This window comes from Bos indicus x Bos taurus, chromosome 27 (genome assembly GCF_003369695.1).
Source record: "Bos indicus x Bos taurus breed Angus x Brahman F1 hybrid chromosome 27, Bos_hybrid_MaternalHap_v2.0, whole genome shotgun sequence".
Classification (NCBI taxonomy): domain Eukaryota; kingdom Metazoa; phylum Chordata; class Mammalia; order Artiodactyla; family Bovidae; genus Bos; species Bos indicus x Bos taurus.
The window spans coordinates 22303781-22329278 of NC_040102.1; the positions used below are offsets into that span (position 1 = coordinate 22303781).

General features: G+C 37.1%; 1 protein-coding gene and 1 non-coding gene across 2 annotated transcripts in view; both read left to right on the forward strand.

Moving 5' to 3' along the window:
- The window catches only part of SGCZ (sarcoglycan zeta), a 1115594-nt gene that overhangs the window by 957513 nt on the left and 132583 nt on the right, over positions 1-25498 (forward strand). The window lies entirely within an intron of this gene.
- On the forward strand, positions 14452-14523 carry TRNAC-GCA. Its single transcript has one exon. It is a non-coding gene; the product is annotated as a tRNA-Cys (tRNA).

A 25498-nucleotide genomic window follows, 5' to 3' on the forward strand; every position in this document is an offset into this window, starting at 1 on the left:
ATAATGCAACTCCATTTATTATTCTAGTGATAAAAATAACAGTGTAATATTTTTATAATTACTAAAAATTATTGAGTCAATATTGAATTGAGTATGAGTCTATACTTTTTTATTTTAGAATGAAATATTCATTGATATTTTGCTACTGAATGTGATTGGTTATCCTATTATTTTTACTGATAAGAGAACTCTGTTTCAGGATGTCACTGTTGATGTGTTCTGCTTTACTGGAATGTTTTTAGAGGGATTTAGTTTTAACAAAAACACATATATCTTTGGAATTTAGTTTAGCACTTCTATAAATCTACTGGCCCATTATTCATTGAAGCAATGCTTGGTTTTCCATATGAGTATTTAGAGTTTATTATAGAGGACTTCTAGCATGTTGAGTATCCAGGATCTTGTAAGTGTGTATGTTACTGGTTTTTTAAAAAAAACTCATGTCCTTCTTAATATTTTGAATTTCTAATCTTGATATTTTATTTTTGTGTGAGATAAGCAAAGATTCCATTTTGTTTTTAAAATATGTCTATCTTCTGTATTTAAGTTATTTTTCTCATATATGTTTTTAGCAAGTTTGGTTTACCTTGGGCTTCCCACGTAGCACTAGTGGTAAAGAACCCACCTGCCAATGTAGGAGACAGAAGAGACACAGGTTCAGTCCCTAGGTCGGGAAGATCCCCTGGAAGAGCGCATGGCCACCCATGCCCTCCAGTATCCTTGCCTGGAGAGTCCCATGGACAGAGGAGCCTAGCATGCTACAGTCCATAGGGTCTCAAAGAGTCATTGGTTCTTCATTTTAGAAGAACCAAAATTGAAATACTGAGAAGTAACTTTACTATTCTAGATTCTATGTTAAGCCAATTGAGAAGGCCTACATTTTATTCTTTTGGTAAAGGGCTTCCATGAGATTTGATATCATGTTCTCTATAAAATATTAAAAATCAGACAAAAGCAAATCTAAGTGTAGACAGGTAACAATTTATAGTTAATTCCAGAAAAGGAGTTATTAGGCTTTTCAAAGTTGTCTTTGTGAGACTTGAGTCCCTATCCAGGTAGAAATTGTATTATAAACTTTGATCAGAAAACATGAATTAGCTCCACTGAAGAGGGGAGAAACTAAAGAAAATGTGTACAGACTCTTTTTTTGGTTTAAGTAATATGTACATTTGAGGAATTTTATACATAGATCTCAACAAGGTAGCTGTAAGTGGTAAAACTAGATAAACCAGATACAGTGTGTGAACATGTAAGTTCTCCATGCTGTTCAGTCACTAAGTCATGTTCGAATCTTTAGACCCCATGGACTGCACCAGGCCAGGCTTCCCTGTCCTTCACTATCTCCTGGAGTTTTGTAAACTCATATCCACTGAATTGGTGATGTCATCCAAATATCTCATCACAGTGGCTCATCTTCTCATAGTGTCTGTACCAAGTTACATTTCCATCAGCAGTGTCAGAGGGTCCCCTTTTCTCCACAGCGTCTCTAGCATTTGTTATTATATATATTTTTAATGGTGGCCTTCTGGCCATTGTGAGGTTGTATCTCATTATAGTTTTATTTAAATAAAAAATCAGATAAGCTTACCCATATGGCTAATGTCATACTACAGTAAAAGTACCAGATTTGGGGGATGAAATGTATTTATAAATCTCAGAGTCCAGGAGTACTCCCCTCTCTTCCTCCTGTGCATCTTCCTTCCTTCCTGTATTTGGCTGTAAAACTTTCTTATTAATTAAAACATTTTATATATGTGTGTGTGTGTTTTATGTAGTTAATGTTTTAAATAACAATATATATATACACACACATATATATAATAACATGTATATATAATGTTTTAATTAACACTATATATATATATCAGATCAGATCAGATCAGTCACTCAGTCGTGTCCGACTCTTTGCGACCCCATGAATCGCAGCACGCCAGGCCTCCCTGTCCATCACCAACTCCCGGAGTTCACTCAGACTCACATCCATCGAGTCAGTGATGCCATCCAGCCATCTCATCCTCTGTCATCCCCTTCTTCTTCTGCCCCCAATCCCTCCCAGCATCAGGGTCTTTTCCAATGAGTCAACTCTTCGCATGAGGTGGCCAGAGTACTGGAGTTTCAGCTTTAGCATCATTCCTTCCAAAGAAATCCCAGGGCTAATCTCCTTCAGAATGGACTGGTTGGATCTCCTTGCAGCCCAAGGGACTCTCAAGAGTCTTCTCCAACACCACAGTTCAAAAGCATCAATTTTTCGGTGCTTAGCCTTCTTCACAGTCCAACTCTCACATCCATACATGACCACAGGAAAAACCATAGCCTTGACTAGATGAACCTTTGTTGGCAAAGTAATGTCTCTGCTTTTGAATATGCTATCTAGGGTTGGTCATAACTTTCCTTCCAAGGAGTAAGCGTCTTTTAATTTCATGGCTGCAGTCACCATCTGTAGTGATTTTGGAGCCCAGAAAAATAAAGTCTGACACTGTTTCCACTGTTTCCCCATCTATTTCCCATGAAGTGGTGGGACTGGATGCTATACACACAGAGAAATACATAGCTTTGAAATGTAATTCAAATTTATATACCCTTGCCACCCACTCCAATGTCACGATAGAAACATTTCTATCTCTCTAGAGAGTTCTCTAATGCCCAATGCACCCAAATCTTGCTGTCTCACCCAGAGCAAGCACTCTTCTGATGCCACAGATCTATAGAAAGTCATGGATCCATTTTGCCAATCATAGTGTGTACCATTTTGTCTTTTATCTCTCAGCCTACTATTGTTGAGATTTATCCATGTGGCTTCATCATTTAGTAGTTCATACCTTTTAATTGCTGAGTAGTATTTTATTGGATGACCATATCAACCTTTGTCTCTGAATAAAGGTCGTGTGAACATTTCCAGAGATAGGCTGTCAGATCACACAAATTATATGGCTTTGTTTTCCTACCTCTGTCTTTCTGGCCTTTTCCTCCTCTGTCTACCATGGGCGAGATCATGTGACCTATCCCTCCTCCTAGTTTTCCTGAAGAGAACTCTCTTACTTGGAACTCTATAGGCTGTTGCATCAAACCTGATTTTCAAGTCTGTTTTTCCTTTTTGTTTCCCAGAGAAGTCAAGGGCCCACCCTATGCAACCCTGCAGGAATCAGTGCCAGTGCCACAGAAGAGGCATAAAGAGGCATTTAGAAAAGTCACTATCCTGGTGTCTCATGTATAGCTTCTGGGTTTTGCACTTAACGCAGACCTTACCTGCTGTGGCAGGAATAGATTATTTGGTTCGCTCTTCCAAGGAGCAGTAGAAGCAACAAGGTAGGAAGAAGAACAGAGACTATTTTAAGCTGCTGTCTCCAATGATTTTGATATAAATGCCAGTAAGATTTTACTAGAAAGAATGTAATAAACATTGCAAGGAACATTCAGAACATACATTAAAATAAAATATTTTAGGTCATTTTTCTTGGTCTTAAGCTTGAATAAAACGAGCTGTAATAAAATAAGTTCTAATAAACTGAACTCTCATTCATACCAGAGTCTTGAGAGGCAAGGACATTGTGAACCACAACCGAGGATGATTATAAAAGTGAGGAGACCTAGGCTGGGTTCTGCTTGTTATAGCATTGTTACCAGTGTGGGCTAGTGATGAAGCAGCACAGCATTTTAATTAATGACCTGGCTTAATTAGGTGTTCAAATCTATTTATAATTCTCTCAAATGGGTAGAGTTACATAGAAAGTTAGAGAATGCTTAATTATAATTCTCTTTAAAGAGTTTTCTCCATCTCAGATCAATAATTGTCTATAATTCCACCATACTTTCAGAGATCCATGAAATTCAATAGATAATTGATGTTCTTCAGATAGCATTTACAAGCTTAAAGATTTTTATATAGACTGGAGAATTGTTTAAATACATTATTTTGTATTTTAAGAATGAAGCTCTTCCTTACACTATTTAGGAATCTTTGGAGTATTTATATCAAAACTGACTCATTTTGAGAGGGCTAAAAGTTGAAGTTACTGAAGAAGATTCTGTGTAATGTGAAATCATTGTTTATATGTAGATATCAGATGTTTAATTTTGACCCTATGCATTTTATTATCCTAAAGTTTTGTCTTTTTGAAAATTTAAAATGCCACTATTTTCTAGAATCCTTTTCTCTTTGTCTATGGAGATTAGAAAAAAAAAAGTAAAGAACTTTTGAGCACTTATGTATGGCAGGCATAGAGTTTGGATAAAATTTGCATGCATTCACTCTTACAGGTCTCACACTCATTCTCCACAGGGATTTTCCTTCATTTGCATTAGATATGTATAGCTAAATTATGCTTTCTCCCATATTCTTTTGATTGTCTTTTTTTTCAGAGTGTCCTTCTTTAAATCTAAGTTGAAAAGGCCATTTTTGGCTGTATATTTTAGATTACTTCTGAAAAGTTCAATAGGTAAATATATTTTTTATAAATTATTAAGTTTACTTTTCCGCAGGGATATGAAGCTGACCATTTTTTTTCTCTGTGTCCTGAAACCTAAAGATTCATGAAAAGGCTTTTTAAGTTGTGTTTTGATAATATGAATTAATACATTCTAGTATATTTGTGATTTGTATACTAATGCTGGAAAATAATAGAAATATTAATACCCTTATAATGATGCCTGATGTTTATTATTGTATATAACATTATATGTTAATGTATTTATAACTACTTGATACAATCTTGAAGCTTGAAACTGTTAAGTAACTAGATAAGGTCATATACCACGTAAGTAGTAAAGCTGAGATTTGACCCAGATAGAGAGAAGTCTAATCGTCTTTAGTGACATATGCTGAATTACCAGGCTACGTTGCTGAGTATATAATATATGAACATTGAATACTTAGGAGCTAACACACGTAAAGCAGCCTTTTAATTCACCACCAATAGAGAGCCTTCTCACTTGCTACCTTGTTTTTCTATCTTCAGGGTAAGATGAATTCCTTGTTGATCCTGGTTTACTATGGTCCCTTGAATCAATGCCTTTGCATGTATTGCTTCTTCTTCCCTTAATGTTTTCTTAAATTTCACCTGCCTCATCATTATTATCATGTTACTAATTAATTCAAGAGTTGTATTTTTCATTAGTTCTTCCGTATCTGCTTTTGCATCTGTAATTGGGTGGCTGCCATCATGTCTGCTCCATGTTGGTTTATGCAAACCTCCCTGACCCTTGTGTATGTACTGGAATTCTCTGTTCATGTTTCCATTTCCTGAGAAGAAACATTAAAGAAAAACACACGATCTCTTTTATTTACCTTGTGCACTTGAAAATATGTTTGTAAATTTATCAAGTTATTTTATGATGTTTTATAAAATTAAACATGAAATTGGGAAATCTATTTATCATTGTCTTAAGCCTCAAAGCTTGAAATCCTTCTTCTATTTATTGATTTGCCCAGAAAAATAATACATTTTCTCTTGAGGTAATGGACAGGATATCTATTATCTTTCTTCTGCCTGAATGTATTAAAGTAGTTAGGGCTTTTACATAGAAAATGAGGGCCTAAATTACACAGTAAAATTCCTACTCTTTGTATGTGGGAAAAGCCCAGGAAAGACAAGACTGACTCTTTTCTTTTTTTTTTCCTAAAGAAAATATCTGTGTTAAGGAATTCTCATATAGCGAAGTTGTTTTTGAATTTTATAACATAGAGAGAATTGGGGAAACTTGTACATTGAGTCATCTTTTAACTTCACAGAAGGGAGATATCACAAGGTTAAACTATATAAATTGAAAGAGAGACAGCTATTACTATAAATAGCATGTTAAATAGAGAAAACTATTTTCCTGAAACCAGAAAAAAGCTGTTTTTATTTGTTTATTTTTTCACATCCTACAGTTTAAGAGGTATTTTAAACCTAATTTATTAGTGGAACAGCTAATACTTCAAATCGTGGAAACTATATTGAAGATAGGAAGATATTTTGAAATAAGTTTCTTGACTTAGAAACCAAACTCATTCATATCTTAGAGAGTAATAAAACTGTAACCTTTGGGGCTATTTTATTCTACTGGGCAGAGATCTATAATTTAATACATTTCTCACAAGGTCTAAGCCATTAATTTACTGGTAAATATCAAAGTCAAATAGAGGTACATTCTCCTGAATAATTAAATAATGTTAGATAAAGCTTGTAATAAATGCCCTAAAATGACATTGAAAGAACCTGAAGACTACCTTCTACCTTATTTTCCAGTTTAAACATTTCAACATTATATCACACACACACACACACACACACACACACATATATATAGAGAGAGAGATGGATGATATTAAAACATAAAGAACTGGCGAGTGGGAAATAATTCACAACAGCTAATAAGTTTTATGTACCTTCTAAAAAGTTTGTGTGCCTTTTGGCCAAAAATGTTTATATGCTTCATATATAATAATTACTTATGTATTTATAAGAAAACATAAGTACTGTATTAGAGAAATTGAAAAATGTGTGATGAAAAATCTGGAGGAAAAACATTGTGAAGACCAAACCCTACTGGTCAGAGGAGGGAACATGTCAGTGGGAGAGAGGAGCCTGAGATTTCTGTGCAAATCACTTGGTCTCCTAGGGCTTCAGTTCCTCCATATTTTTAAAATCAGGAGCTTCTTGGTGGTTCTTGGGGCTGCCAGGGAAAGAGAGAAGCCCACATCTCTTTCTAGTTCTTTCACTTCATTTTCCTCCTAAGTCCTTGAGCAAAGAGTTCTTTAATGTCCTTTCAACTTTGATTTTGAAGACTTGGTTCTTCATAGTGGGGAGACTTAGAAGACACATGGAGAGTGAGATAGGTAGGCTTCCTCTGTGGGGGCAGTTGTCAGAGGCTCAAGGAGTAGACAGTGTTCTTGGAGCCAGTCCTTATGCAAGGCCCTTCTAAGCTCTATTGGGAAATTCCGCCACTCTTATAGCTGCCTCCTACAACTCATTTGACTGAGTTTTCCTCTTAAGAGTTGAACAGAATATATCAAATTTATATTCTAAAACCGATGATCTTAAGCTAAATTTACCCAAGTTATTCAGTTATTCTCCATTTGACAAATTTATTTGTTTTTGACATAACTTGGCTTAATCTCCCCTGGGCTAACTTCAATCTCTGGGAGAAATGTAACTGGATCTGCAGCTACACTTGGTATTTCAGATTTTTCAATATTGATATAGCCACAGGTAAAACAATGCCTTTTTTTCTCAACAGTATGTTTCTACTAATGTGACTATGATTTTTCTAGTTTTTGACAGCCAAAACACCCTTGTTTCCTGTTTACTTGCAGGCAATTACTCACATGGGTCTTTTCACATGTACTGATAAGCCTATTCTTGCCCTTTTGCTATATATATTTTGCCTTTTTGTCACTGTGATGTAGCACTTTAAATATAACTACTTTTATTTAGTTTTATAAACACAGCACTTTTGTTTTGAGGTATATTACTCATTCTGTACTGTGAGATGTAAAGAATTTGATTAAAATGTCTTATGTGCTCTATCCATATATATGTATTTTTAATTTGAACAGGATAAACCAGAGTACCCTCTAGCATACCTGGAGAAATGTTTCTTCATGTTAACATTAATCTTGCCATATTAGTATTGTATTTTGTGGGGGGGGGATAGTGCTTTCCTCATAAGAACCCACCTGCAATACAGGAGACCCAAGTCCAGTCCCTGGATCAGGAAGACTCCTAGAGAAGGAAATGGCAATCCACTCCAGTATTCTTGCTTGAGACTTCCCATGGACAGAGTAGTCTGGCGGGCGACAGTCCATAGAGTAACAAGAGTCAATACAGTGAACACACTTTGCTGCAACCTATTCAGATCTCACTGTCTCATACAAAAATTCTCATGTTACTCAGTTAAAGATTTGGCAAATACTAGCATCTATTTCTTAAAGAGATGGGTATACCAGACCACCTGACCTGCCTCTTGAGAAATCTGTATGCAGGTCAGGAAGCAACAGTTAGGGGTGGACATGGAACAACAGACTGGTTCCAAATAGGGAATGGAGTACATCAAAGCTATATACTGTCACCCTGCTTATTTAACTTATATGCAGAATACATCATGAGAAACACTGGGCTAGATGAAGCACAAACTGGAATCAAGATTGTCAGGTGAAATATCAATAACCTCAGAGATGCAGATGACACCACCCTTACGGCAGAAAGTGAGGAAGAACTAAAGAGCTTCTTGATGAAAGTGAAAGAGGAGAGTGAAAAAGTTGGCTTAAAGCTCAACATTCAGAAAACGAAGATCATGGCATCTGGTCTCATCACTTCATGGCAAATAGATGGAGAAACAGTGGAAACAGTGACAGACATTATTTTTGGGGGCTCCAAAATCACTGAAGATGGTGACTGCAGCCACAAAATTAAGACACTTGCTCTTTGGAAGGAAAGTTATGACCAAACTAGCCAACATATTAAAAAGCAGAGACATTATTTTGCCAACAAATGTCCATCTAGTCAAGGCTATGGATTTTCCAGTAGTCATGTATGGATGTGAGAGATGGACTATAAAGAAAGCTGAGCACCAAAGAACTGATGCTTTTGAACTGTGGTGTTGGAGAAGACTCTTGAGAGTCCCTTGGACTGCAAGGAGATCCAACCTGTCAATCTTAAAGGAAATCAGTCCTGAATATTCATTGGCAGGACTGATGCTAAAGCTGAAACTCCAATACTTTGGCCACCTGATGCGAAGAACTGACTGGTTTGAAAAGACCCTGATGCTGGAAAAGATTGAATCAGGAGGAGAAGGGGATGACAGAGGATCAAATGGTTGGATGGCATTACCAAGTCAATGGACACGAGTTTGAGTAAGCTCCGGGAGTTGGTGATGAACAGGGAGGCCTGGCATGTTGCAGTCCATGGGGTCGCAAAGAGTTGTACATGACTGAGTGACTGAACTGAACTGAGCATCTATTTACAACATTTCTTTATTCTAGTAATTTATTAATTGAATAATAAGATAAAAATGACTTTAACATCTACTCTTAAAAAGGACATAGACCAGTCAACTGAAATTCTCACTGCTACAAATAGAATAAAGTGGATAAGTTAAACTAATCTGAAAAAGTTTTTTAAAGGTATGAAAGATCTTTGTAATCAGTTAAAAACTAAATGAACTGGAAATATGCAGGGAGGATTTATGAAGAAGACTGATGGTCCCAAACTTTTTTTTCCTTGGAGTTATTGAAAATTTCCTGTGTGAACTATGGATTTGCCTTATTCCACATGATGGACATTTCCTGGTGAATAAGAATCCATTGGCATTTTGTTATTCTTACTGGCCTGATATGGTTGGATGGGAGTATATTGATTCTAAGTATAAAACTATATCTCCCAAAGGGGAGCTAAAGATTTCTGGAACTAGAAAGCTAGACTGAAAAGGTTCAGATGTCAGAATGATTGCATCTTAAACTCTCCAATAATTTCTGGATTCTTAGAGTACAAAGTGCTAATAAAGAGAGGAGGTGACTCTCAAGTAGACAGGTTGTTCCTTCATTAAAACCTTTGGCAGAATTTCCATCCAGGAAGGTGCTTTTCTAAAACCAAGCTCAAAAGTCCCCTTAAACAAGAAAGGAATTCCAAATATCTTTTATGTGGAAGAGCAAGAGATTTTTTCCAGCCCTCAATAAAAGCCTAAAAAAGATCATAATCAAGGAACTAACAAAACCCAGAAAACACTGAGATTTAAAAGCCCAAAGCCCAGCCTTGACCAAAATCAGACTCTCACGGGATTGATGTAATAAGTCCCTCACCTTAACTGAGGCTTCCCTGGTAGCTCAGCTGGTAAAGAATCTGCCTGCAATGCAGGAGACCCTGATTCAATTCTTGGGTACGGAAGATCCCCTGGAGAAGGGATAGGCTACCCACTCGAGTATTCTTGGACTTCCCTGGTGGCTCAAACAGTAAAGAATCCACCTGCAATGAAGGAGATGTAATAAATACTTCACCTTAACTACCTAGTGTGAAAAGGGGAATTTCTTTTCTGGTGTAAGATATCATCTGGAGACATCTTTCATACACCTTATATATTGATACAATGCTTAGCATAGAATTTAATATTACTTGACATGCAAAAAGGCAGGAATAACCAAAAATCAAGAGAAAAACAGACAGCAGGATAAGACATACAGATGATCTCGGTGTTGGAGTAAGCAGAAAAGGTTATTAGCATAATTATGAATCTTATATTAATATCAATGAAAAATAATGGAGAAGATGCATACAAAACTTTCTGTTGAAGGTTGGCAGTACATACAAATTCTATAATGAAAAACTTGTCATTATTTTAAATTATGAAAAAGCATTGTTTGGTTTAATTAGTAGGAATGATGCAGATACTGACAGGCTCAATCCCAGATGGGATAAAATGAAATCAAATAATGATGGGCTTAAATTCAGCCATATCAACACCATATTACATTTAAATGGCATGAAATCCAAGTAGAAGACAAAGATTGTTAGAATGAATAGAAAAAAAAAACAATTGTTTACAGGAGAAGCACCTTAAATTTAAAGAGATGGGTAATTTGTAAACAAAAAGAGAAAAAAACATATACGAGGCACATAATAACTCAAATGAGATCATATAGCTATATTCATTCAAATCAAATAAAGTCTACTTTGAAAAGTAGTGTTTGCCGCTTAGTCATGTCCAACTCTTTGCAACCCCTTGGACTATAGCTGGTCAGGATCCTCTGTCCATGGCGTTTCCTCTGTCTGTGGAATTGAGTTGCCATTTCCTTCTCCAGGGGATCTTCTTGATCCAGGATCAAACCAGGCATCTCCTGCAGGCAGATACTTTACTGTCTGAGCCACCTACTTTAGTATAAGAATATCGTCACAAGAAATAGAGAGGGACATCTGTTAATGATAAAATGGTCAATTCAAGAGGAAGATAGAACAATCCTTAATTTCAAAATATATAAAGCAAAAGTTGAAAGAAATAAAAGGAAAAATCAAACAAGCAACAAAATAGGTTCTAAACCCTAGAAAAATTCTATCACAGTTTTTACTTGACAAGTTTGGAATAAAAACTGTAGTTTAATTCAGGACCTCCAACTATTTTTGTAGATGAAGTTGTAGTAGACACAGCCATAGTCAAGTTATGTATTGCCTATGGCTGCATTTATGCTACTACAGGAAAGTTGATTGGTTGTGACAGAGACCATATGGCCTACAAATCTTAAAATATTTACTGTCTGGCCTTCTGCAAAAGAAAGAAAAAAAGAGTTTGCCAATTCTTGTGTTAAATAATTATACTTCAGCAATGTTGAAAATCAGGATTGAGAATTATACCATGATTATATAAGAGAATGTTGTTCTTATTTTATAATATGCACTTAAGTATTTAGCATAAAGAAATGTGATGTATTAAAAATATTCTCAACTTGTTCAGGAAAAGTAATTTTTATTTACATGTGGAAAAAGTACTGGGAAGATAAGAGGGTAAGTATTCAAAGCATATGTAGATTACTTGGCACTTTTCAAAGTAGGTAGGCTATCTGCTGAATATGAAAAATTCTAGTACTCTCTAATTCTCTTAAAGAGAACTTGAAGTAATAAGCTGAGAGAGTTAAGACAGAGGGAAAGAGATGGACAGTTTCTGAAAAGTGAAAAAAAAAAAAAAAACAATTTAATTGAACGTACAATAAACTGTGGAATATTCTGAAAGAGATGGGAATACCAGACTACCTGACCTGCCTGTTGAGAAATCTGTATGCAGGTCAGGAAGCAACAGTTAGAACTGGACACGGAACAACAGACTGGTTCCAAATAGGAAAAGGAGTATGTCAAGGCTGTATATTGTCACCCTGCTTATTTAACTTCTATGCAGAGTACATCATGAGAAACGCTGGGCTGAAAGAAGCACAAGCTGGAATCAAGATTGCCAGGAGAAATATCAATAACCTCAGATATGCAGATGACACCAGCCTTATGGCAGAAAGTGAAGAGGAACTCAAAAGCCTCTTGATGAAAGTGAAAGTGGAGAGTGAAAAAGTTGGCTTAAAGCTCAACATTCAGAAAACGAAGATCATGGCATCCGGTTCCATCACTTCATGGCAAATAGATGGGGAAACAGTGGAAACAGTGTCAGACTTTATTTCTGGGGGCTCCAAAATCACTGTAGATGGTGACTGAAGCCATGAAATTAAAAGACGCTTACTCCTTGGAAGGAAAGTTATGACCAACCTAGATAGCATATTCAAAAGCAGAGACGTTACTTTGCCAACAAAGGTCCGTCTAGTCAAGGCTATGGTTTTTCCTGTGGTCATGTATGGATGTGAGAGTTGGACTGTGAAGAAGGCTGAGCGCCGAAGAATTGATGCTTTTGAACTGTGGTGTTGGAGAAGACTCTTGAGAGTCCCTTGGACTGCAAGGAGATCCAACCAGTCTATTCTGAAGGAGATCAGCCCTGGGATTTCTTTGGAAGGAATGATGCTAAAGCTGAAACTCCAGTACTTTGGCCAACTCATGCGAAGAGTTGACTCATTGGAAAAGACTCTGATGCTGGGAGGGATTGGGGGCAGGAGGAGAAGGGGACGCCAGAGGATGAGATGGCTGGATGGTATCACTGACTCGATGGATGTGAGTCTGAGTGAACTCCGGGAGTTGGTGATGGACAGGGAGGCCTGGCGTGCTGCGATTCATGGGGTCGCAAAGAGTCGGACATGACTGAGCGAGTGAACTGAACTGAACTGAATGTGAAAAATGGATTTGTGAGGATACCTAGTAGGATTACTGAGTAATATTAAGGTTCTACTTGAGTTTTCAATTGTGAACCCATTATGATATCACCTCCCTTATTTGTGTGATTATTTACAGCAGTTCTATTTTGTGGGAAAAGGCATAGAGCATTATTACCTAGATATTCACTCAAAGTTTCCATTTCTCAGTCTATATGAACAAAATGGAGAAGGAGTAAGTACGTGGAAAGTATTTGAAAGAGAACGATTATAATGATGAACTAGATAAATGGTATTTGAAAAGAAAGAAAGCACAGTTATAAAGGAATAAGAGATAGGGAGAAGCGTGTCATTCAAAGGATCAGAGGTCTTTCTAAACTGAAACCAGACATTGTAACTGGGGCAAATCAAAGGATGAAGGTGGCAGAGAACACAGTGGAAAGCTTTATTTGTGATTTTGAAGATCTATTTTCTGATTTCAGTAAGCAGCCATAGAGGTCAGTGGCAGAGGAAGAGTTGAGGAAAAGGGGTTGTACATGGAGAGGTAAAATAAATGAGACCCTCGGTACTTAAAATACCAAGAATGATCATAGGACCACAGAGTAAGAGAATGAGCTGGTTTATAATATTCATGAATGTGTGTGTGTGTGTGTGCGTGCGCATGTATGTAAAAGTCACAGTGGGAATGACCAGGAGACGGTTAATGTTGTAAATGAGTACAGGAACAGAAATGAATTAAATTGATAACAGGATTCTCAAAAAATATTTGGTATTTAGGAGAAATAGGAATGATGATGCAGATGTGGAACAAAGATATATAATATACCTCTGACTCTGAGCTACAGTGGTATTTGAGAATTAATAGCTTTTAGGGAGTTTTGTAGGTAGATCAGTATCCATGAGGCTAATCAGAATTCAATTAAAACAAAGAAGGAGAAAATTTTTCTGAATACTGTTTGGGACATACGAAAATTTTCTTCAAGTAGTCAATGTACAACCAACATTTATTGAATTCCTTGTTTTTATAGCATGTAAGAAATAAATGGGGTTTCCCAGGTGGCGCTAGTGGTAAAGAACCCGCCTGCCAATCCAGGTAGACAAGAGACATGAGTTCGATCCCTGGGTTGGGAAGGTTCCTTGGAGGAGGGCATGGCAACGCACTCCAGTATTCTTTCTTGGAGAATCTCGTGAACAGAGGAGCCTGGTGGGCTGCAGTCCATAGGGTCACACAGAGTCATACACAACTGAGCACACACACACACAAGGAATATAAAGAAGACTAGGTTCATTGCCTTTAGCGACAGCCAATATGGCTTGAAGACTTTTTTGATATAGACTAAGATGAATACATTTAGTAATGTCAATGTTGGTAGGAGATTGATGACATTGAAAAACATTAGAATACAGTGCAAAGAAAATATGTATTTATTTGGGCACACTGAATTTGAGATGCAAAAGAATTTTATGTTTCAAGAATAATGTCATTTTTTGTCTCAAGACTCACAAATAGAGGTCCACATATATCTTGAAAGCATATTTTTTGTATTATAGTAAGATGTCATATCCCAATCTCCTCTATATGTTCTAGATTGACCCCAAGATCCTTTGTTGTTCTCTCACATTAAATATTTTTAATTCAAAAAGAGTATTTTTAGTGTATTTTTAGTAAGAGTTGACCGTGATCATCCTGCTTCTGTTTACCTAGTGTTTAGATTTTATGGATCTCTACATAGTCTATGGCTTCCCTGGTGGCTCAGAGGATAAAGCGTCTGCCTGCAATGCAGGAGACCCAGGTTCGATCCCTGGGTTGGGAAGATCCCCTGGAGAAGGAAATGGCAATCCACTCCAGTATTCTTGCCTGGAGAATCCCATGGAGAGAGGATCCTGGCAGGCTACAGTCCACGGGGTCGCAAAGAATCAGAGATGACTGAGCGACTTCACACACACACACACACACACATAGTCTATACATTTGAGTCTCCACTTTTTAAAATTCAATCTGATTGGGTAGTGAAAGGATACTTTGTTTCTGATTCTCAAAGATTTGTAATATATAAAAGTTAAAAATCTACCTGTTGGATAAAAATGTTGCCTAAATTAAGAATAACATAGAAAACTCACAGTAGCCAAAGAGAGTAGAATTCGTGGTGGTAGAGTGCACATCAGATATTTTAAATAATATACATAAAGAATTCTGACATACTGCCTGGCACATAAGCACTCATGAAAAAGTTCTTATCAATATTATATAAACTTATCATTTCATTTAATTATAGTTAGTAATGACAGAGAAGGCAATGGCACCCCACTCCAGTACTCTTGCCTGGAAAATCCCATGGATGGAGAAGCCTGGTAGGCTGCAGTCCATGGGGTCGGGAAGAGTCGGACACGACTGAGCGACTTCACTTTTACTTTTCACTTTCGTGCATTGGAGAAGGAAATGGCAACCCACTCCAGTGTTCTTGCCTGGAGAATCCCAGGGATGGGGGAGCCTGGTGGGCTGCTGTCTATGGGGTTGCACAGAGTCCGACACGACTGAAGCAACTTAGCAGCAGCAGCAGCAGCAGTAATGAGGTATTCATGCTTATGTTGATTATACTAAGTAGAAAACTAAAGTCTCATGGCTTCTCTATTTTAAATTATGTCTTGAATATACCCATTTTATGAAACAATAAAGCTAGGGCTCTATCCCAAGAATATGAATATAAACCCTTTATACCATTTTAGTAATGAAAATCATATAAGGTCTCAAAACTTATAGCTGTGATAAAATATATACCATAGCAAAGGAAAACTTTGTCTTATCTGTAATAATGTCAACCTCATTTGAGGGGTTTAATTATCAAAATAAAAGGACCACTTTTATTCTCTATGTTATGCCATTTTCTTTTCTTATACTTTCTCCCTCTCTTGCGTAACCAATCTTGCCACTGTATGTATGATAATTGGCCAAGCAATTCATCTTTTTATAAGCTTGGCGAAAAAGCCAAAACATATGAACTAAGTGCAATGAAGAAAGAGTCAAATTAATAGTAACAAAAGCCTTAAAAACCTGATTTCTTTGGTGGAAAGAGGTTCAAAGTCAATTGCACAAAAATTTTCTTTACAACCTCAAAACAGTCAGCAGGAATGATCATTATTGGTTGTGGTGTTTTCCAGTGTTGAGTATGACAGTATATAAAATCTAAGTGCTGTTAAGAAACCATCAGAAATGTGAAGCCTTAGGTTCAGGAGCTCAAAGCATTATTCTCCTTAGAGTCACACTTTTTATGAACATAATATTAATGATGACATTGCATTTATTCTAGTCCCTCTGAAAATTTAGTGATAACAATATTTCTATTTTTTAAAGGGAAGAATTTAGTAGTGTTAGGCAGAGGAAAAAAATCTTACCTTGAGGTTATAGAAATATTTAATCATCTTGATTTTCTCCTACTTTGCTATAATGTATATTACATTAACTAGATTTATATTCCTACCTATTTTTGAAAATGAGATTGTTAAGACATTTTCCACGTTCTGACATATCAGAACATACAGACCATTCATTCATATGGATTCGGCATAGGATAATCCTAGTTACCATCTACAGCATTATGTTGTTATAATCGACAGTGATGGGAGACTGTGTATGTAGTCTGCCTATACCTGTAATAAAAGTATATTAGATTAATTTGTTCCTCATTCATATCTGATTCCATTTGAACAAAATTCCAAATCATATGGCTCTGAACAAAGTCTTTATTTGCCTTCCACAATTAAAAAAGGCATTGACAAAATGCAAAGGGGTTGAGCAAATCCCCAAAACTGATTAATGTTTACATTTAGAGCTAGTTCATTTGACTAAGATCAAATGTTATTTAACAGACTGAGTTAAAGAAGGAGTTTTCACCAGGGGCTAGTTAATATTTATTTTCTCTAAGGACTAAACAAGAAAAGTTGGAATCCAATTCGCGATGATTCAGATTAGAAAAATAGAGAATATTTTATTCAGAGTTAGTAACTATCAGAGCAAATGTTATTGAATTTCTTTTGCATATGTTAAGATTGGCCTCCTTCTATCATCTGTGTGGAATAATACATGCAGCTTTAGCTGCCAAAAGTTGTCCACCGAAACCATATTTAATATTGTGGTGTGATAATATGAGCCACAGTTAAGGATCCTTCATGTATCTTTGCACTTTCATTAATAAACTAGATTCAAAATTTATTTTTATTGTGAAATAATTAGATTTATGGACTCATCTATTTCAGTTGGCTTGTTCTCTTTATTATAGAATGAGTTTTAAAAAGTTTAATCTTAAATAAGATTTAATATTTTTAAAAATGTAATCTTTAATTTTTTTTTTAATTCTCTACAGAATTTAAGATTTGCATCCATCTCATTGCAGTAGTTTATAGCTTTTATGATCCTGGCTATCTATGGTTGTAGTTTTGTTTGTTTTAGCAAGTATACAGATGAACCTGAACTGTAAGTTATTTAGCATATCATAAAGTTTGCAAATGTATGTTTTAGGAATGTTCTATATTCCTGAAGTCTCTCTCTATATTCCTAAAGTTCTATATTCTTAAAGGCTCAAGGAAAATAGAAGGTGAACTCAGGTAACTAGCTTTTGTACATTTCCACAAAAAAAGAGCATATTACACATTGCAGTTTTCCCTTGTCTGCAGCTGTATTCAGTATGTTCCTGCATATTTCATTGCACTGGTTGTACATATAGTTACGGTTATTTTTACAATAACTATGCAGTACCCCAGAGGTTGAATTCAGGAAATGAAATTGAAAGTTATTGAAATTTGAGGAACAATTGTCCAGCGATATATAGAAACAAGAGACTAACTTGATTTTGCCCCTTATAAATGAACAAAATTGATTAGCAAGTGAATCAAGTTGCCCTTCAATTCTGTATCAAATGGCCAGTGAAAGCTTTGATTACTAAAACCTATACAATTAAAATATGATAAATTCCTAGTTATGTGGGTCTACTATCAAAAGCTTCACCCCAGTGTTATTTCAACAATAAGCATAATTGACAGTGTTATAGCTCTGAAGTTTTGTATAGACATTATAAAGTCCTATAAAGAAAATTAAACAGAAACAAGAACTTCTGTACCAATAATTAACCATTTTTAGCAATTAAAAATGTATAATTTTACATTAAATGGTCAGCTAATATGAATACTGATTCTGTTCCTTAAAACTTAACCTGAGAGAGGTTCCAGAAGCAAGAGTTTTATGAATCTTGTAAACCAGTATACAAACTTCAATAATATACAGTTATAAAATGAGTGTTACTGTGTTCCAATAAAGTTTCAGATCAATATATCTCAAAATTAACCATAGTCAGAAATTGTTTGGGCAAGAGTGTTCATCTGTGATGGATTTTGCAAAGATAAGACATACTTACATCTGTATTCTTTGTTTTAACCTCTAAAGGTACCTCTGCAAACACTCAACTAGGTCTTTGATTTTTCATTTTCAAAAATAAACTAGATAGCTACAGTTTGAGGATCAGGAGCTAAAATAACACCTTGAGGTATTATTTAGTTCATAGACTAGATTAATAATACTTCTTTAGATTAAAAGCTTAAAGTACTGTACATTTTTCTACAGGAGATTCAGTTCTATTAGTGACCCATGAAGTGATCTCTTCAACGTCACCACCCTTTTCCATAAAACATCACTGTGTGTGATTCATTACAAGTACTGGCACTGGTTCTTTTTCCAGAAGCGACTAATCATAGCGACTGATTGACACTTAAAGAAGAAAAATTCATCATTTTGACTAAAAAGATACTTGTGACTGATGAATAACATAAACAGTAGAAAATATGATCTCCTTTTGAAATGGTTCATCAGATTGTCACCACTCCTTTTGCCATTACTACCACCCGCTGTTGGCAGCCTGTAATTAGCCCTGCCTGGAGTCAGGAAGGAAAAAACTGCAGGCCAATGTTCTGATGGTGAGAAGACGTGTGTGCGTATAATCTCAAGACCCACTGACTTATTTTGCTTGTTTCTTTATTTGTTGCAATATTGGAAGTGTATCACCTATTCATTCTGGGCCGGTCAACTCAGGAATTGTGTACAGTTACCTCCTCTGATGCAAGTAAACGAAGAAAAAAGTAAATAACCCCACCATCTAACATAGACAGATCTTGGGTACCACCAGCTTTTACATACTGTTGTCTTGAAAAGCCATGAGATAGAAGTAGGGTAATGGGTTCTGTTTTTGCTTCTCTTGGGCTCCATCCACTCACTTAGCTTGCTGGCTGAAGTCCTGGAGACTGCTTACTTTGGTTTCCAGTTATGAAATTACTCTACTGTTGCAACTGTTCCTATAAGAATTCGTGAAACCCCATGCTTGACACTGACAAACAAAAGATGCCTGTGAGGTTGACTGACCAGTTCCACGAAGCTCTGAATTCCTTAAATGCAAGCCAGGAGCTTGTGGGAGTTAAGGCCCTGTGGCACAGCCTTTGATCAGTAGGGGTTAGGGAACCAGATCATTATTGACTCTGACAGATGAGTTTTCTCAGATGTCACTGTTCCTAAGGCTTCTCTGATGATGAATGGCAATCAGCGGCTATCTGGGTAACCCTTCTCATTTTATGTGTTCTTCCTTCTTCCCAGTCTCACTGCCTCCACCCCTCATCACTGCTCCTCAGGAACAACTGGCACTCCTTAATAAAATGTTAGCACATAAACTTTTGTCTCAGGCTCTGATTTCTAGGGAATTAAACTTAGGATAGGTAATTAAGATTAAATTAGGTAGGAAAACAAAAGTGGAGCAATGTCTTTTTATTTCACTTTTAAGAGACATCTCATTAAATGCCTAGACTGAGAACTAGGGCCATTTCTTTAAAACATCCATTTATCAGGGGGGAGATGTGGTCTTCTAGGAATCTGTGACAGCAACTGACATATTTTTGTATGCTGAGAATTTAAAAGCACCTTGAAGATTCTTAGAGTTAATTCTCATGGGCATTTGTGTATATCATGAGCCCATCAAAAATGTGAAGTCCAACATAGAGGTCAATCATAGCAGAACATCAGCTTCTTCATTATGATAATTTAATGAGATACTACTGCTGTTAGTGAGCCAAATATTTGGCCTGATGATTGCAAGGAGATTTAGCTTTTAGCTTGAATATTATACCTAGAAGAATATATGCTGCTTGGAAAGCAGCATCTAGAGAATATATGCTGCTTGGAAAGCAGCATCTAGAGAATATGGAAACCTCTGAGACCCTGCTATCACTATCTCACAATCTTTGATCCTCCTTTAAGACCTTTTCAACTTGACATGAGTTGCCTGAATCTTAATGCAATCACTAATCTCACAATATTGCTTCTAGGCATAGTTTTACCCTTGAGGTCATTTTGTTCCCTGTAGTCTTAATTTAACTATTTGGAGGTCCGAGCAGAGAGAAGTAGATCATTTAGATGTTGTTACACTCTGTGTGTGTGTTAGTCGCTCAGTCATGTCTGACTCTATGTGACCCCATGGACTGTAGCCCACCTGGCTTCTCTGTCTGTGGAATTCTCCAAGCAAGAATATTGGAGTGGATTGCCATGCCCTCCCCCAGGGGACCTTCCTGACCCAGGGATCGAACCCAAGTCTCCAGCCTTGCAAGCAGACTCTTTACCATCTGAGCCACAAGGGAAGCCTCCTGTTATATTCTAGTGACTATTAAACTGTTTGAAAATAAGTAGAATTAATGAATATTGTACATTTTATGCAATCAGTCTTTTAACTTTGTCCCTCCCACATATGTTCCAGATGATGTGCTTGTGACACTTTTTTCCTACAGTCAACATACTATTAATAGCAATTTAGAAATTCTTAATTCATCAATCATTTATTTCTTGATTGATTTTAATGAGACTGCCTTCAGTCAAGTTGAAAAGGCAGATAGATATGTGAACAAATCATATAGAACCACATATTCGTTAAAAGCTGGAGTTAGAAGAAGAGGAAATGACTATTTGTGATTGGAGTAATGAAATATTATTTGTGCTAGCATTTGAATTTCAGTAGATAACGAAGAGAGAACGGTACTTCATGCAAAGGAAGCAGGTTTATCAGCTCAGTTCAGCTCAGTCGCTCAGTCTCAATCATGTCCAACTCTGCAACCCCATGGACTACAGCACGCCAGGCCTCATTGTTCATCACCAACTCCCAGAGTTTACTCAAACTCATGTCCATCAAGTCGGTGATGCCATCCAATCATCTCACCCTCTGTCGTCCCCTTCTCCTCCCTCCTTCAATCTTTCCTGGCATCAGGGTCTTTTCAAATGAGTCAGCTCTTCGCATCAGGTGGCCAAAGTATTGGAATTTCAGCTTCAACATCAGCCCTTCCAATGAAGTTGAAAATTATGAAAAAACATAGCCCATTCCACAATCTCTTTGCAGTCAAATGTTTTTGAACTTTCAGAAATAAGAAGTGGGGAACGTTGGGAGTCTGTAATGAAGACTTAGGCAGATGCCCCACTGAAAATGTTGGCTGTATCATTCTGGAGAAATTGGACTCTATTTGATATGTGAAACAAAACCTGGAATGATTTAAACCATGAGCAGGATGGGAAGATAGAATAAAATGATCAGAAAAATTTTAGACTCATTCTCTTGAAGACAGCATAGGATACTGATTAGAAGAAGAAGAAAGCATTGTAGGGAAATAGGAATGTTTTAGAACCTTCCAAGTAAAGGATAAGCCCCTAAATTAAGTTAGTAGATACAGAATATGTGTAGAGGGGGCAAATATTCTAGAAAGATTCTAGTAATAGAAAATATATAAAATTATTCAGACCTGATGAAAATTTGTCAATGATCTCATGAGAGATAAGTCAAGAAGCACTTACATGTTTCTTCATGAGAGCACATGGTAAAGTATCTAAATTCAAAATCACTTCAATCATTTAAAAAAAAAGCAGACTTGTCAAATACCTGCTACATTTCAATCATTGTGATAAGCAATGGGAATACAAAAATGAATTCTACATGTTATCTGAGAATCTATGACAAGATTAAATGGAATTGTTTTAATCACAGTTTCAGTTGAGATCCAAGAACATACACACTACATTTCAAAGTAAAGTCCAAGACCACCATACAGGACTTGCAGCTCAGAAGATAATTTGTACTATTCATAATATCCACCAAACTGAGGATGCACCACTACAGTGTTTTGTATAATAGAAGAGACTTTTAGTTTATTTATATTTAATTGAAGGATAATTTCTTTACAGTATTATGTCTGGGTAGAAGAGAATTTTTAAAGAGCTTTTCATGTATCAGTGTTCTGCTGTTCCCCAAAGAAGTATGTTTACCTCTAGCACAGGGAGTGGCTCCAAGTGAAGGTGTCATGTATGTCCCTGAGAACTCAATAGACAAAGTGGACCAATATTTGGCTCAAGCCTGACAGATTTAAAAGGTGAGAGGCTGGCACATCGGGGTGACTGTCACTGCTCAAATTTGGCAAACTAAGAATCCTGAGTGTTTCCCCTGAACACACTGTTAGTCCTACATGGATGTGAGCTGCCCTGGGCTGTCTTAGAGCTAAATGGGCTGTCAGCAGGGAGAAAGTGGCTTGTATACGGGTGCGGTCCAGGATTCCCAGGAGTAAGAAACCAGTCTCAGACTACCAGCTTGGGGAGAAGCAGTCCATTGTATAAAGAATCCTGCAGGTGATGAATCTCCTACAGTTGGGAGTTGTCCCCAGTGAATCAAAGAAACAAGTTTTCCAAAAAGATGAAAGCCTCTAAGCACCTTCAGTGGATGTAAAGTGCTAACTCCAGCCCAGAGCGGTGTTAGTGAAATAACATTTCCGGTTCCTTTATTTTCCCCCCACCCCCGACATGGTCTGATACAGAGTAGAAGAAAAAGGGCGTGTGAAGTGCTGAGAGGTCAAAGAGAGGAAGGAAATATATGCATCTTCTCTTTAAGTATGAAGAAAGCTAGAGTCAGGAGGCCCGAGATGAGGGAGAGGGGCCGAAGTCTGACGCTCTTGAGTAGTACACCAGATTGGGCACATGGATTATTAAAAAAAGGACTTCCCATTTTCTCAGAATATTCAGAAAATTCACTGGTCTTTGACTATAAATTTCATCCAAAGGGATAGGGAAGAAGTGGTTCTACTAAGCAGGTTAGAATAAGCCACAAAGGAAAACCATAATTCCCTCTATGGGTTGACATTTGGTTTCCATAATGATTAGAAAGCTTGCAGTTTTCAAATGCTTGAATATTTGGCCACGGTTAGTTAACTGAAATTTGCCTATATAACTGTGGGCACGTGGTCAGTCCACCCCACATTCTCTGCATTCTCCTATGTCCATGACAGAGTTAAAGTAGGTGATCTCTGTGAAGTCTCATATCCAAATCTAAAATTCTGAGTTCAGTTGAAGAATATTGCTCTGATATATTTAACTTGTTTAAGAGACGTTAATGACTGGGAAAATATGAATGTCTGTCTCATTTGAATGTCTGGGAATCATGAATACAAAAGTATAAGCATTAAATTTTTGTTTTTAATAAAGTATAGAGAAAAGACGTATTTGAAGTTGTTCAAATAAATGTTTATGAAGTCTCCAAATGAATATCATGTAAGAGAAAGCTAAATTTGGAATACATTTTGAAGGAGATTGTCATATAATATAGCATGGAAGGAAAGTAAGAGAAGGCTATATTAAATTTTGGTAACACTAAAAATGGATAAGGCAATGACAACCCACTCCAGTACTCTTGCTTGGGAAATCCCATGGACGGAGGAGCCTGGTAGGCTGCAGTCCGTGGGGTCGCGAAGAGTTGGACACGACTGAGTGACTTCACTTCCACTTTTCACTTTCATGCATTGGAGAAGGCAATGGCAACCCACTCCAGTGTTCTTGCCTGGAGAATTCCAGGGATGGGGGAGCCCGGTGGGCTGCCATCTATGGGATCGAACAGAGTTGGACACGACTGAAGTGAGTTAGCAGCAGTGGCAGCAGCAACACTAAAAAAAGTACAATGTACAGATTTTAAATTGCTTATAACTTAAACCTGTGGTCTAAAATCAAGCTCAATTTGATTTCCTCAAACGTTTCTAGTTAAAGTCCATCATAATTTAGTAAGTTGAATATTTATAAAAATCAACTGTTTCCTTTATTGGGAAGAACTAGTTATAATCTTTAACTTCTCTGATGGCTCAATGGTAAAGAATCTGCCTGCAACGTGGGAGACCCAGGTTCGATCCCTGGGTTGGGAAGATCCCCTGAAGAAGAGAATGGCAACCCACTCCAGTATTCTTACCTGGAGAGTTCCATGGACAGAGGAACCTGGTGCCCAGCAGGCTACAATCCATGGGTTTCAAAGAGTCAAACACGACTGAGTCACTAACACAAATGCACACACAGTCATAATCTTTAAAAATGCGGATTCATTTTGATATTTGGCAAAACTAATACAATTATGTAAAGTTTAAAAAATAAAAAAAAAGTGCTGGAAGTCAAGTATTGAATTCACTTGAAAATTCTATTGAACTTCTCCTATGGTTTTTAATACTTTATTTTTGCTATGAAATGTTTTTTTTTTGTTGTTCAGTCCCTAAATTGTCTCTGACTCTTTGTGACCCCATGAACTGCAGCATGCCAGGCTTTCATATCCTTCACTATCTCCCAGAGCCTGCTCAAACTCATGTCCATTGAATCAGTGATGCAATCCAACCATCTGGTCCTCTGTCGTCCCCTTCTCCTCTTGCCTTCGATCTTAACCAGCATCAGGGTCTTTTCTAATGAGTTGGTGCTTTGCATCAGGTGACTAAAGTATTGGACCTTCAGCTTCAGCATCAGTCCTTCCAATGTATGTTCAGGATTGATCTCCTTTTGGATTGACTGGTTGGATCTCCTTGCAGTCCAAGGGACTCTCAAGAGTCTTCTTCAACACCACAGTTCAAAAGCATCAATTTTTCGGTGCTCAGCTTTCCTTACAGTCCAACTCTAACATCCATATATGACTACTGGAAAAACCATAGCTTTGACTAGAGGGACCTTTGTTGGCAAAGTGCTGTCTCTGCTTTTTAATATGCTGACTAGGTTTGTCACAGCTTTTCTTCCAAGGAGCAATTGTCTTGTAATTTTGCAGGTGCAGTCACTGTCTGCATTGATTTTGGAGCCCAAGAAAATGAAAATGAAATCTGACACTGTTCCTCCTATGAAGTAATAGGAATTCCCTGGTTGCTCAGGTGGTAACCAATCTGCCTGCAATGTTGGAAACCTGGGTTTGATCCCTGGGTTGGGAAGTTTCCCAGGAGAAGGTATCTTCCATTATTAGAAGAATACCCACTAGAATGCTAGAATACCACTCTAGTATTCTTTCCTGGAGAATTCCATGGAGAGAGGAGCCTGGGGCCTGGCAGGCTACAGTCTATGGAGTGCAAAGAGTAGAGCACGCACGTGTAATAGGACTGGGTGCCATGATCTTTGTTTTTTGAATGTTGTGTTTTAAGCCAGCTTTTTCACTCTCCTCTTTTACCTTCATCAAGAGATTCTTCCGTTCCTCTTTGCTTTCTGCCATTAGGGTGGTGTCATCTGCATATTTAAGGTTGTTGATATTTCTCCCAGCAATCTTGATTCCAGCTTGTGCTTCATCCAGCCCAGCATTTCGTGTGTTGTACTCTGCAGATAAGTCACATAAGCAGGGTCACAATATACAGTACAGTACTTGACGTACTCCTTTCCCAATTTAAAACCAGTCCATTGTCCCATGTCCAGTTCTAACTGTGGCTTCTTGTCCTGCATACAGGTTTCTC